The sequence below is a fragment of the Podarcis pityusensis genome (assembly GCF_964106645.2).
Source record: "Podarcis pityusensis genome assembly, chromosome: 10".
NCBI classification, from domain to species: domain Eukaryota; kingdom Metazoa; phylum Chordata; class Lepidosauria; order Squamata; family Lacertidae; genus Podarcis; species Podarcis pityusensis.
In genome coordinates, this window is record NC_138035.1 from 52,082,565 (window position 1) to 52,094,645 (window position 12,081).

At 39.5% G+C, this 12,081-nt stretch overlaps 1 protein-coding gene across 3 annotated transcripts in view; it reads right to left on the reverse strand.

The window, feature by feature from the left end:
• The window catches only part of CNTN1 (contactin 1), a 172,544-nt gene that overhangs the window by 80,081 nt on the left and 80,382 nt on the right, over positions 1–12,081 (reverse strand). The window contains exon 1 of one of the 3 annotated variants that reach the window (XM_081022317.1): positions 11,264–11,669. The exons of the other annotated variants lie outside the window; for them this stretch is intronic. The gene's annotated coding sequence lies outside the window, so the exon portion shown is untranslated. Of the gene's footprint in view, positions 1–11,263; positions 11,670–12,081 lie in introns of those variants that run through there. 3 annotated transcript variants of the gene reach the window in all.

Genomic DNA, 12,081 nt, shown 5'->3' on the forward strand with positions numbered 1-12,081 from the left:
ATAGTTATAATCATTTATCCAAATAGTTTTTGTTTTCAAAAAGATCCCAGTCATGCAGAGTTTAGCTTGAGGCTTTAACAGTACTTCACCACACTGAATTTTTGGTCTGACTCAGCTATGCATGCCTTTAGTCTATTCAGTATTCCTATTAGTAAGCTTTTGTACTCCAGAGGGCTGCTGATAGAGGGGCAATGCCCACAAAAAAGGAGAAGAAGATGTGTTGTGAAGAAATTAAATGAGAAACATAAAAAATATTATTTGAGTTGATTAAATTGAATGCAATTCAACTGTAAGAGGTAAGCAATCACATATTGCCCTGCTTATTACTGTTTATTTTCTACTAGCTATTCATTGTCCTATTATCATAATCTAAATGTGTTTCTCTGCCATAAAGTAATGCTGTTATTGATGCTTAATAAAGTTTAAATGCCGTGTAAATTTGTTTTCCAGTGGCAACATAGATAGGTTACACAACCTTTCATTCACATGACCTTTCATTCAGAAGACCTGGTGACAACTTCAAATTGTTTCCTGCATTGGCTCCCTATCTTTGCCATGCACAGGATCCAGCTACAGTGGAACCTTTGTCCTTGAACACCTTGGTAATCGAACATTTCAGCTCCCAAATGACAAAAACCCAGAAGTAAGTGTTTTCATATGTTTTTCGGAAGCTGAACATCCGATGCAGTTCTTGGCTATTGTTTCCAGGGTGCCTGTGCCAATCGGAAGCCTATGGCTTGGTTTTTGAACGTTTCGGAAGTCGAACGGACTTCTGGAACAGATTATATTCGAGAACCAAGGTACTACTGTATTATTGTTTTGAATAGCATTACATTGTCTCACATAATTTCAGAGGAATCCAGAAGAAACTCTTTCTCATCTACATCCTTTTGTGACCTGGATTGATTGGAAAGGTCCACTGTGTGGGCCAAACTACTACTGGGAGAAAGAAAAACATTCTTTGACAGAACCATTATTTTATATGAAAAAAACTACCAAAGTCACATGGGGCCCCAAACACATGGAAGCTGTTCCCATGCCACTTTAGTTTACAAGTGAACTGGTTTGTCATTTACCATATTTTTTTAATAAAATATGACTCCTATTAATATGCTGCTGTTACCTCATCAACAACAGAATTCTAGTTTTAGATATAAAGTTCATACATTTACCTCCCTGCCTACTCATTAGGTTTTTCCACCTTTCTTTTTTAAAGAACAAAACTAAAACATGCCAGCAATGTTTAGGTTTGCTTCACATTATGAAGAGAATTTCTGTGTGAGGTAAGCCTCAGGGGACTACTGACTTCAGTCTCAGTGATAGGTGCAGCCAAATGTGTAATGTACCACAAAGCAGCTTATGTGCTGTATTTTCACAAAAGACAGAAGCTGGTATGTAAAGTCAGTTTTGATAGGCAATTTCTTAGAAAGAATGACTCTGGACAAGCAGAAAACATAAACAGAATATTCTAGCCAGAGCCAGTCTACAGATGAGGTGGGTTGGAGCAGCCACCTCAGGTGGTGGAAATGCCAAGAGTTGGCTCCCGCTCCCATCCCACTGCTTCTGCCACCACCAAAGGAGCTCCACTTTGCCACTGGTCTCTCCCCGCCCCTAGGGGCTGAGGGAAACCAGGACCAAAGTTATTTGAAATGCCCCTGTCAGGTGCTGGTGTGGTTGCTCGAGAGCAAACAGGCAAGACCCCAACCTGTCTTTTCCAGACTGTATTATCTGTACAAACTATTTACAGTGCAGAGTGTCGCAAGTCCATGTCTGCTCAGTCGCTAGCAGAATCTGGGAGTGGGCAGTCCTTATACCTTCCCCAGCATAACAGCCATGTGACCCCCATCCTTCTCCTCCCCTCTCTGCGCCCAAACCTACTGCGCAGAGTGAGCGCTGGCAAAGGGGGACTTGCCTCCCCTCCGCTTTGCTCAGGCTTGGTGTTGAGGCTCTGCCTAGCATCTTCTGATCTCTGCACCCCCTCCCCACTGGAGGTGGGGCTTCTCTCCTTGCCAGAGGAAGTACTGCTTCGCAAGATCTTCGGAGGCTCCCTGTAACACAACTGCCCTTCCATCTCTCGCCTCTGAGCTGATGGCAGTTCCCTGACAGCCCCCTTCTCACTGAGTTTTGGATTCCCTTGAAGGAAAGCCATTGCAGAGCCTCACATGCCCCCCATTGCAGGAGCGGCAGTAGGACGTTTTGCCTCAGGTGCAAAAATGTCTTGAACCACCCCAGATTCTAGTCTCACCTTATATTATCTATTCCCTTAACACATTCTCTTAAATCAGGGCATACTATTGGTTCCCTAAGACATAAAAACCAAGTACAGTGGACCCGCAAAACCACAAAGGTAACTTTACAAAAGAAAAAAACACAAAAATCTTTTAAAGTTAATAAAGTGTCAATATTGGAGATCTAAAATGCAAAGGCACTGGCATTTTTAATTATGAGTACAATCTTCAATCTGTTTAAATTGATAGGCTAATGAACTAAAGCCTTACTTGATTAAAACTGGTGGTAGCCATTTTTAACTGGTAAAAGGGAAAGTGGAAAGACTGCTTGATAAGGGCATATGCTTTATTATTCTGTGCAGTGTATCAGAAAATGAGAAAAGATTGCACTCTCATCTAACAATGAACAGTAACAAATCTGACATTTCATGCTTCTTGAAATATTCTCAGAAAAGCACCTACACTGAGGTTTTGATAATATGCAAATTCATTTAAATTAGTTAAAGCAACTGATTAAGTCTGTCATCAAATCAGTCAGGAATCTTCTTATCAATGTGTGTTTTTTTCATGTCTCGAAATAATTTCTACTGTCTCATTCTTGGGCTATTATTATTTCAACAGCTTTACATCAGTACGTGCTATTTTTAAAAATCAAACTCCACTCTTAGCATCACAATAATTACACTAAATTCCAATAGCTTCTGATTAAAATCAGATTTCCATGCAGTAGAGTTTTTTGAGGTACAGATAACTGTTTATGCCATCATGACAATTTAATGCCACATTTCCTCTTTAGAGAAAAATGAAGTGTTAGATCAAACCACATTATTATCTGCTCTAGTAAAGCCTGTAGAATGGAAACAAAAAATAAGACATGGATTCCTGTAAAGCATCTGAGTTGTGCTGAGACTTACAGGAAGAGAAGGTCATCAGAATTGTAATTAAATTAGGCTCTGATTTTAATAGCCGAACATACATGGAGTTGTTATACAAGCACAGCCTAAACATATAGCTTCCCTTTTTCTGTCTGCCTTCCATTTTTAGCCACATTCACACCTAATGCTAAATAATCATTTAACACTCTATGCACAACTTGGGAAGATCCAGAACAAAGTCTCAGGGTCTTGTGGTCTCACATAGCCAGACTCTACCAGTGCTTAGTTCACTTCTTCTTGCTGGAAGAGAAGGTACAATTACTGGAGGCCTGCCTCTTTACACTTGACTTGAAGTTAAGGATAAATGCCACTGGGTGACAGAGTAAAGGAGCGACTGCCTCTGTCTTCACCCAAAAGGAAAGCTGTGCCTAACCTGGTCGTAACAGAAGAAATGACGTAAGAAGGGAGCTGCAGCCCAAGATAGGAAAAGAGCTGGTAAGGAAACACCTAGCTACTTTAAATGTATTCAAATATCCAGGGCCTGATGAGCTGCAGCAAGGGTATTAAAGGAGCTTGCAGATGTAATCTCAAAACCTCTGTCTATAATCTTGTATAATTTTTGGAAAACAGGTGAGGTCCCTGTGAACTGGAGATGGGCAAATGTTTCCCCCATCTTCAAAAGGGAGGGAGAAGACCTAGGTAACTCCCAACTGGTCAGTTTGATGTCAATACCAGGAAAGGTCCTAGGGCAAATAATTAAATAGTTGGTCTGTGACCACTTAGAAAAGGATGCTGTGATTACTAAGACCCAGCATGGGTAACAAGGGGTGAGGTGACCCCCTGGGTCTGTTACACTATTTTAGAATATCTCAGAAGTGGGATTGTTAAGAGAGTGGGTAACTGAGGGAAAGTGCCCCTCACTCATGAACCAGGGTATTAATCTGTGTAGAAAGCTGCGTTGTGTTAAAAGTATTTAACTGTCATAACTAAGTAACAGAAGCTGAAGCATAACGACTAATTTTGAGTAAAGAGGGGTTGAGAGAAGCCGTGACGATAACACTGTGCCTAAGCCTGAGACATCTTACAGTGAGTTAAAGTAAGTTACCGTATTTTTCGCTCTATAACACGCACCCAACCATAACACGCACGTAGTTTTTAGAGGAGGAAAATCCGTAGGCATGCCACCCGTAGGCATTCCCTCCATAACACGCACAGACATATCCCTTTACTTTCTAGGAGGAAAAAAGTGAGTGTTATGGTGCAAAAAATACGGTAACTTCTACCCAAAAGAATGCATTTCCTGACACACTTCGTGACACACACAAACTTCTTTTTGTTTAATAAAACTTTTCTTCTTTTTCAATCATTTTCTGCCTGAGACTCTAATCACTAAGTTTTCGCTCACACAAGTCCCCCACATGATAGCCCGTGGTAAATTGTGATACTTGGTGTAGTTGGTGTGCAGTGAGGTGTGTGTGCTATAATTAATTGGGGCCAGTTAGCGGGGTGAGTCCACCACACTATTAATTGGTGGTAAGCAGTGGATCCACTACACGAGGTCTGAACTGGCAGCACTAACTCAGAAAGAGTTCTTGGAGCCATGGTTGGATAGCTAAACGAAAGCATAAACTCTGTGTGTTTTGATTTCCAAGCTAATGGAAAAATTCTTCTTACGGGTCTAACCTTACTCTTCTGGCAAGCACATTGGTCAAAAAAAGAGCATGAGGCATACAGAATGCAAATTTGCTTCTTATAACAGTTTTTACATTCTGAAAATCCAAACAATATCTTCAAGAACATGAAAAGTCAGCATTAAACAGCAACTAGTAAACTCCTTTCTGGCCTTGGCCCCATTCTGGACAGTTCCTGATTATTACAAATCTGAGATAACCCAGAAATGTTATATATTTACAGTGCTAAAGGGGTCAAGTAAAAGTAGCCTTTGTCAGGTGTATGAGATTGCAACAGATGCTGCATGAAGAAAATATTGTGAAAAGTCACCTTGAAAAGCATTGAAACACAGCATTTATCTTCAGGAGGGAGGGTAAATGGGGGAACGAGATGACGTTTGCTGCACACAGAGAGGAATGGTTGGAAGAATGTTCTTTTTATGCTTGTCTCTATTTTTAAACCCATATTGCCATTTTTAACTCACCCATCTTTAGGGTGGGTGAGCAGGTTTTAGCAGGCTTTTACTTTACTTATTTAAATTGGCACATGCAACAGATTGGTCCTCATTCGGTCACCGAAAATCAGCAACTCCAGGTCAGAGATTGAAGGTTAATTTATTTGTAAGTGTCAATCCTGAAGATATCAGCACGAGAAAAGTTAAAAGAAAGGGCACCCTAGCTTAATTGCTCTAGTCTAAGGTAACACTTTATGCTTCTCATTTTTCTCACATTGGTTTTGGGAGCAGCTCTGACTCTGACGACCATAATCTTGATTTTTCAGATCAGGCTTGATACCAGTTTGTCAACAGATTATTTCTGGCTGCCATCATCATTCAGATAGGCCCTCCCTGCAGAAATAGTAAGAAAAGGATTTTCTTTGCCATATGGACTAGTATTATCTCAGACACCCCTACCCTTCCCTTCAATGCAAAGTGAAGGAATGCTAATTAAACACTCCAGGTGTAAATTAATGCACCCTTGATGTTTTATTTTTACATTTTCGCTCAGGCATAAAATAACGAGCCACGTTTTCTTCATTCAGAAGAATCAAGACTTTCAATCTAATTCCTATGCAAATGTGATGTTGCATTGGAATGAGTCCTTCACCATTTCTAAATTCTGAAACATGAATATTCTGAATACTCAGAGAGTTGCATCTGAAATACCTTCTTTGCTACATCCCCAAATGAATAGCTTATTTGGGAAATGCCTGCAGGTGCAACTGCCTAAGCTCCACAAGTTTTAATTTTTGGCTATATTGCAGGCTCCTCTTGTGAAATGCAGCATCACAGCATGAACATTCCACTTTTAGCAATACTAATGAACTGTAAAAAAAAAACCTCACATACATAATACATACAATTATATGCAAGGGATTAAGGCATGAATTCTTACTTAGTATTCATTACATATAATGAGGTAGCCTTAAATAATCTAAGATTAATTTACCCCATGCAAGCCCTATTTCCAAAGAAAAGTAGCACATGATCATTATAAAAACAAGAGCATTTCATTACATTCTGAGCATAGTAACCGGACACAATTAAAATTATGTTATCTGATTTAAGGTAGGAAATTAAGTGCACTTCGAAGATTAGACCGCTGTGTATTGCATAGTTGTGTTGCAGTGTTTGAGCAGAGGTATAATATGAGCTGTATAGACACCAGGACTCCTAGATGGTGTTTGGCAGGATGGTTGGGAAGGGAAAATAAAGTTAGCATTCAGGGCTGAAGGCAGCCCTGTTTAGGGAAGTTTTTCGATGTTTAATGCTGTACTGTGTTTTTAATATTTGGTTGGGAGCCGCCTGGAGTGGCTGGGGAAACCCAGTCAGATGGGCAGGGTATAAATAATAAATTAACATTATCATTATTATAGTTTCAGGCCAGCTTTATTTATTCGATTTTTAAACCTACTAGTCACTCTTCATCCAAAGTGTCTATAAGCAACTTACATGGGGGAATATATATATGTAAATATAGTACCATAGGGTGAGGGGAAAGTTACATACAACATCCATATTCTTTACAACCTAATGGAAAACAGAAACAAAAAAACATCTCCCACATTATAGTGACAGAAAACATTAGCAGCACACTAACGATAAACAAAACAATACTCCCACCCACTAACCAGCAGATAAAAATAGAAACTCAACAGCAACACTCCCCTACCTAGCACAAGAATCATTCACACCAGCATGTTAACATTTATTTATTGCAGTATTCCTAAACCACCAAGCCATTGAAAATATATAAAGGCAGTGTACAATGTAAGCAGTAAAGCATCATAAAAATGACCACCAGTGAATTAAACAGTCCTTGTTTAGCACCATAAGGGAGTTAAAAGAAAAGCACTATGTTTGTTTCAATATTATTTCCATCAAAGGAGTCCAATACTAGGAGAAGCTAAACTCCAGCTGTTGTTTCACTACAATTCCCATCATCCCTGACCAACAGAGATGTTGGCTGGGGATGATAAGAGCTGAAGCCATGGACATCTGTTTCCTTGTGTCTGCTTTATGAAATGGTCTGCCTCCCTCACAATGGAGACTTGGATCCAAGAGGAGGTCTTGAGCAGTAGCTCATTGCTGAGAATGTTGTATTTAGTTATTTATTTAAAATTTAATAAATAAATATATGTTTCATTCTAACACTATGCCTCATTGGCACTAGTATATCTAACAAAAATCTTAACAAAATCTGAATACCCAACAGAGATACAGAGTTGTTGTTTTTTTGCATTAAAAAATTGTACCATTTTCTATCGTGATAATTAGCTAGCGTGCTATATCTAAACCAGGGGTCAGCAAACTTTTTCAGCAGGGGGCTGGTCCACTGTCCCTCAGACATGGGGGTTGGGGTGGGGCGGACAATATTTTGAAGGGGAAAAATGAACGAATTCCCATGCCCCACAAATAACCCAGAGATGCATTTTAAATAAAAGGACACATTCTACTCATGTAAAAACACATGATTCCCAGACTGTCCGCAGGCCAGATTTAGAAGGTGATTGGGCTGGATTCGGCTCCCGGGCCTTTGTTTGCCTACCCATGCTCTAAACATAATCGAGATGTGGGGTGTGGGCTGCTCAAGGCATGGACCAAGCACTTTCCCCCCAAATTAAGCCAACAATTTTATGTATTGCTTATCACTTTTTTCTTTCTTCTATTCCTGAAATAGTCTCTAGTTACTCTGCTTCAGTTTGGCAGCAAAAAGGATTATAGGCACAAAACATCACCAAGAAATGGGGAATGTATGTTCAGATGGTTTCTGAATTTGTCTTAGTCAGGGGAAAATCCATTGCACACAGCTGGTATCTGCTCAGGCCTTTCCTACCGACATATTTTCAGTCATGTCCATTGTGTTGGCCAAGTAGCTTTCAATATGGCCCCAATTTCCCACATGTCATTTCCTGATAGACTGCACAGCTAGGAAAGTTTTAAGTATGGGCCGTCCTTTAGCTATTACCTATGGTTTATATTACCTTCCCTTGGAAAATGCTGTAGAAAATAAAACTGCATTATGACCCAGAACTGTCAGTTTTTTGCCCCAAATGCAAGTCTGTGGGGGGGAAAATGACAAAAGCAGCAAACAGTTTAACTAATATGTTCCCCTTTATTTACTATTATTGTGTCAGCACTGTGTAGTCATGTTACTTTAGTTTGCCCAACAGGATGACGTCTTTTCACTTAACATTTGAAGATAACACAGCCAGGGGAGTGTTAGAAACCACCGCTTTTAATTTAAGATACTATTTAAGCTGGTGAGAATTTCTTGGGCTTACCTTCTTCCACACATTTCTCCCCTACTCCCTTTCTCTGTAAACAATTCTCTGCAAGAGCTGCTGAATAATATATTGCCAGCAGTCAAGCAAGCATTGCCTGAAATGATCTCAGTGACTCAGCATAGAAGAGGCCTTCAAAACACAAGCAAGTAATTCTTTTTCACAAAAGCTGCATGTCACCAACCTCTCAAGTTGGCTCAAAAACCCAATGTGGAAAAGAGACAAATGAACACATTATCTAAAGGTTATATTCATCAATATGGCCAAGTTGCGATATTAATTAAAGCAAGGCAGAACAAGTCCCAGACTTGGGTTCTCTTACAGAATCCTGACTGCAACTACCATAAAGCCATTGCTCTGCTTATTAGGGACTATGTAGGGCACAACATGATGTGAAATACTCGTTTTTATGGAGAAATTCTCCATAAAGCATACTGATTAATAAAAAATATATAATCTGTATTTCTACAGATCTGTATGCAGCTTACCCCTGGAAACTTTTTAATGTCACAGCATAGCTTTAGAACATGTGAATTAAAAGAAGAGACAGCTCCAGAGCATGTGCAACGAGGTGTAGGAGATGACCCAATCAGGAATCAGAGTTTTTATCAGAAGAAGGTGGAGGTAGAGGAGAAAGGCTGTAGTTCTGCTATGTTTTTAATGGGAGAAGAGCTCTACTTGGCAAGAAACTTCATATGGGGGGGCAGGGCGGGGAGACGTTCTGCCAAAGATAAACCCAAAGATTTGCCTTTGTGCAGAAGAGTGGACAGCAGCATTGCTGTTAATAGAAAATGCTCTACGTTGAACATACAGTACTGGGTTTGAGGCAGCGGTGAAATATGAGACAAGTAGTTGGATATGTAGAACTGGATAAGAGGAAGATTTGGGGATTGAAAGGCAGAACCAAATGTCATTAGCATATAGGCAACACTGAAAGCCATGGGATCTGACTATTATTATTTATTAAATTAGATCTCAGGGCGGTTCACAATTTAAAATTGATAAGGTCACCCTGTGGCAATGTGTAGAGGCAAAGCAAGAGGGAGATGAACAACACCAATTCCCCCTATGGAATCACTGAATAAGTGATCATACTGGCAGGAAGAGTATTAGTTAAGGACACAAATACTGAAATCTAGGGCATGAAAGCAATTGAGCAGGCGAGAGTCATCAGTTGTATCAAAGGTGGTAGAGAGGACAAGGATGATGAAGATACTTTTGGATGGGGAAACAGAGGTTCTTATGAATAACTTCCACTGGAGTGCAGAAGTAGAAACCATGTTGGATAAACTGGGAAAAAGAAAGTCAGTGGAGCAGAAATAATAAAAAAAGCATCCTCCAGAAATTTGAAGGCAACAGGTAGAGGAGAAAACAGGCAGAAGTTGGAGCTGCAGGGTGATTTTTAATTTCTCAAGGTATTTAAAGCTTTGTATTATTATTATGAGTGAAATAATGGTGTGTTTGCATACATTTAAGGAAGAGCTAGATGAGAGATTTGATTTATGATGTGGATAGGAATAATAATGACACAGCTAATGCCAACCAGGAGATGGGATAAGACAAATTCTTATTTTGTTGCCACCACTTTGGGAGATAACAAATTTAGGAACAGACTATAAATTCTTAAATAAATATAATTTATTATTCAAACCCGATGACCAGGTATCTAGCAACAGTGTCAACAAACATCCCAGTAATTCAGATCACACAACAGAAAATTTAAAAAAAGTAATTAGTTGTCATAATAGCCTTTTTTTTAAAAAAAACTAACTACATGTCAAGATAGGTAACATTTCCATCTTTTAAATGGTAAATACATATTTCTATGCATGATGGATTATTGAGTACTGAAATATCAGTCTAGGTCATTCCCTTGCTAATCCTACAAATTCAATTATATATAAATGAATGGTTTTGAAAAATACACCTGCCTTTCAGTAGTTGTTATAAAGAGCAATATAAATGGATATATGAATTATTCCCATTTACTAGCAAACACATCACATCACTGTTATAATTATCATATGTGCTATTGTCATGCAATACTGTAGCAGACAATTTCATACCTATTTCATATTTCTTCCAAAGAATCCACCAGAAAGAGATATATCATGCTTTAAAATCATCAGTCAAAGCTATTTATTCTGAACCAGTTCAAACATATGCATTCCTTTCATGCTATTCTGTTCAGACTTTTAGCCAGTTCGAACATCATTGCAAGCCATTTTGACATCAGATTCTCAGAGCTCACCTAGTGTCTACACTAAAAGCAAAAAATACAGCAGTACAGGCACTGCTACTGAAATCATGATATGCCAATGTCATTATCCTGCATGGGTTGGTGATGAGTAGATCATTTTTCCCTATTGATTTTGCTCTACAGGACTGCCCCTCCCCATGATACAGTCATCAACAGCAAACACAGACTGACCATAAACACATATTTTAGAAAGAAAGAGGCAGAGTGCCACACTGCAGTCACCATTCAGACGCCTATAGCATAATAAGCCATTTTCAGAAAGTAACTCAGTCCTTCACATTCACAAACAATAGCTGTCTGAAAAACCTGACTCTGCATTCTGATACGGAGATCTGATCTGAAAGAGCGTTGCAAACCCTGCCTCACCACAAGCCAGTATCGGCACATTCTACCTTTCTAAATTGTCATATTTTGTAGGGATATAAACATATATATGTATATATTACCTTAGATGAAGACTTCCCTTTTGCCTTTTTGTCCATCACAAGTATCTCAAGTTTATATTTTTAAACGCACACACAAGGGTTGCACCAATAAACTTCAAGCATCCTCTCCTGCGGCAGAAAGCATATTAAAAAGAGAGAGGGAGAGAGAGAGGAGATTTCAAGCTGTGACCTCAGAGCAAAGAACAGCCGTTATCTCTCCGCCAACCTTCTGCAGAAAAAGACGAGACAGCAGGGAAACTGGCTTTCTTGATGGCTGCAACACTTTCAAATCAAGCATTCTGCACACTGTAAGCTCAAGGATTTATATCTTCTTAAACAGGCCGGTCCCACATAGCCTTGCCCTGTGCTCCTGGCAATATGAAGCATTTCACTGCAGTCACTTTCTGGAAAAAGATCATCCCATCATGTTGAGATCTTTGCCTCTCAGCACAGAGACTAAAACAATGGGCACAATATGCATAATATGCTCACTAAAATATCTGGTGCACTTCCTGCAGGCAGCATTGCAGCCAGTAATGGGAATATATTGATCAGCTCACTAAAATAATCAAGATGAGGCACTGACTCACTGCAGCAAACAGTTGTTCCACCCAGACTCAGATGCAGATCCAGTTTTCTATCCCTACAGCATCCTTATGGAAATGAGAGGCCAACATGCATGGAATGGTATATTTATATTTTCGCCTCACCATCTGGGATCTATTACTCTCTCTCTCAGAGGAAAAAATGCTGATCAACTGCTTTCTGCTGCTCCCACTTTGTTTATTCCAAGTACTGACTCTAAACTACACAAGATATATGTATGATTCAATTAATGA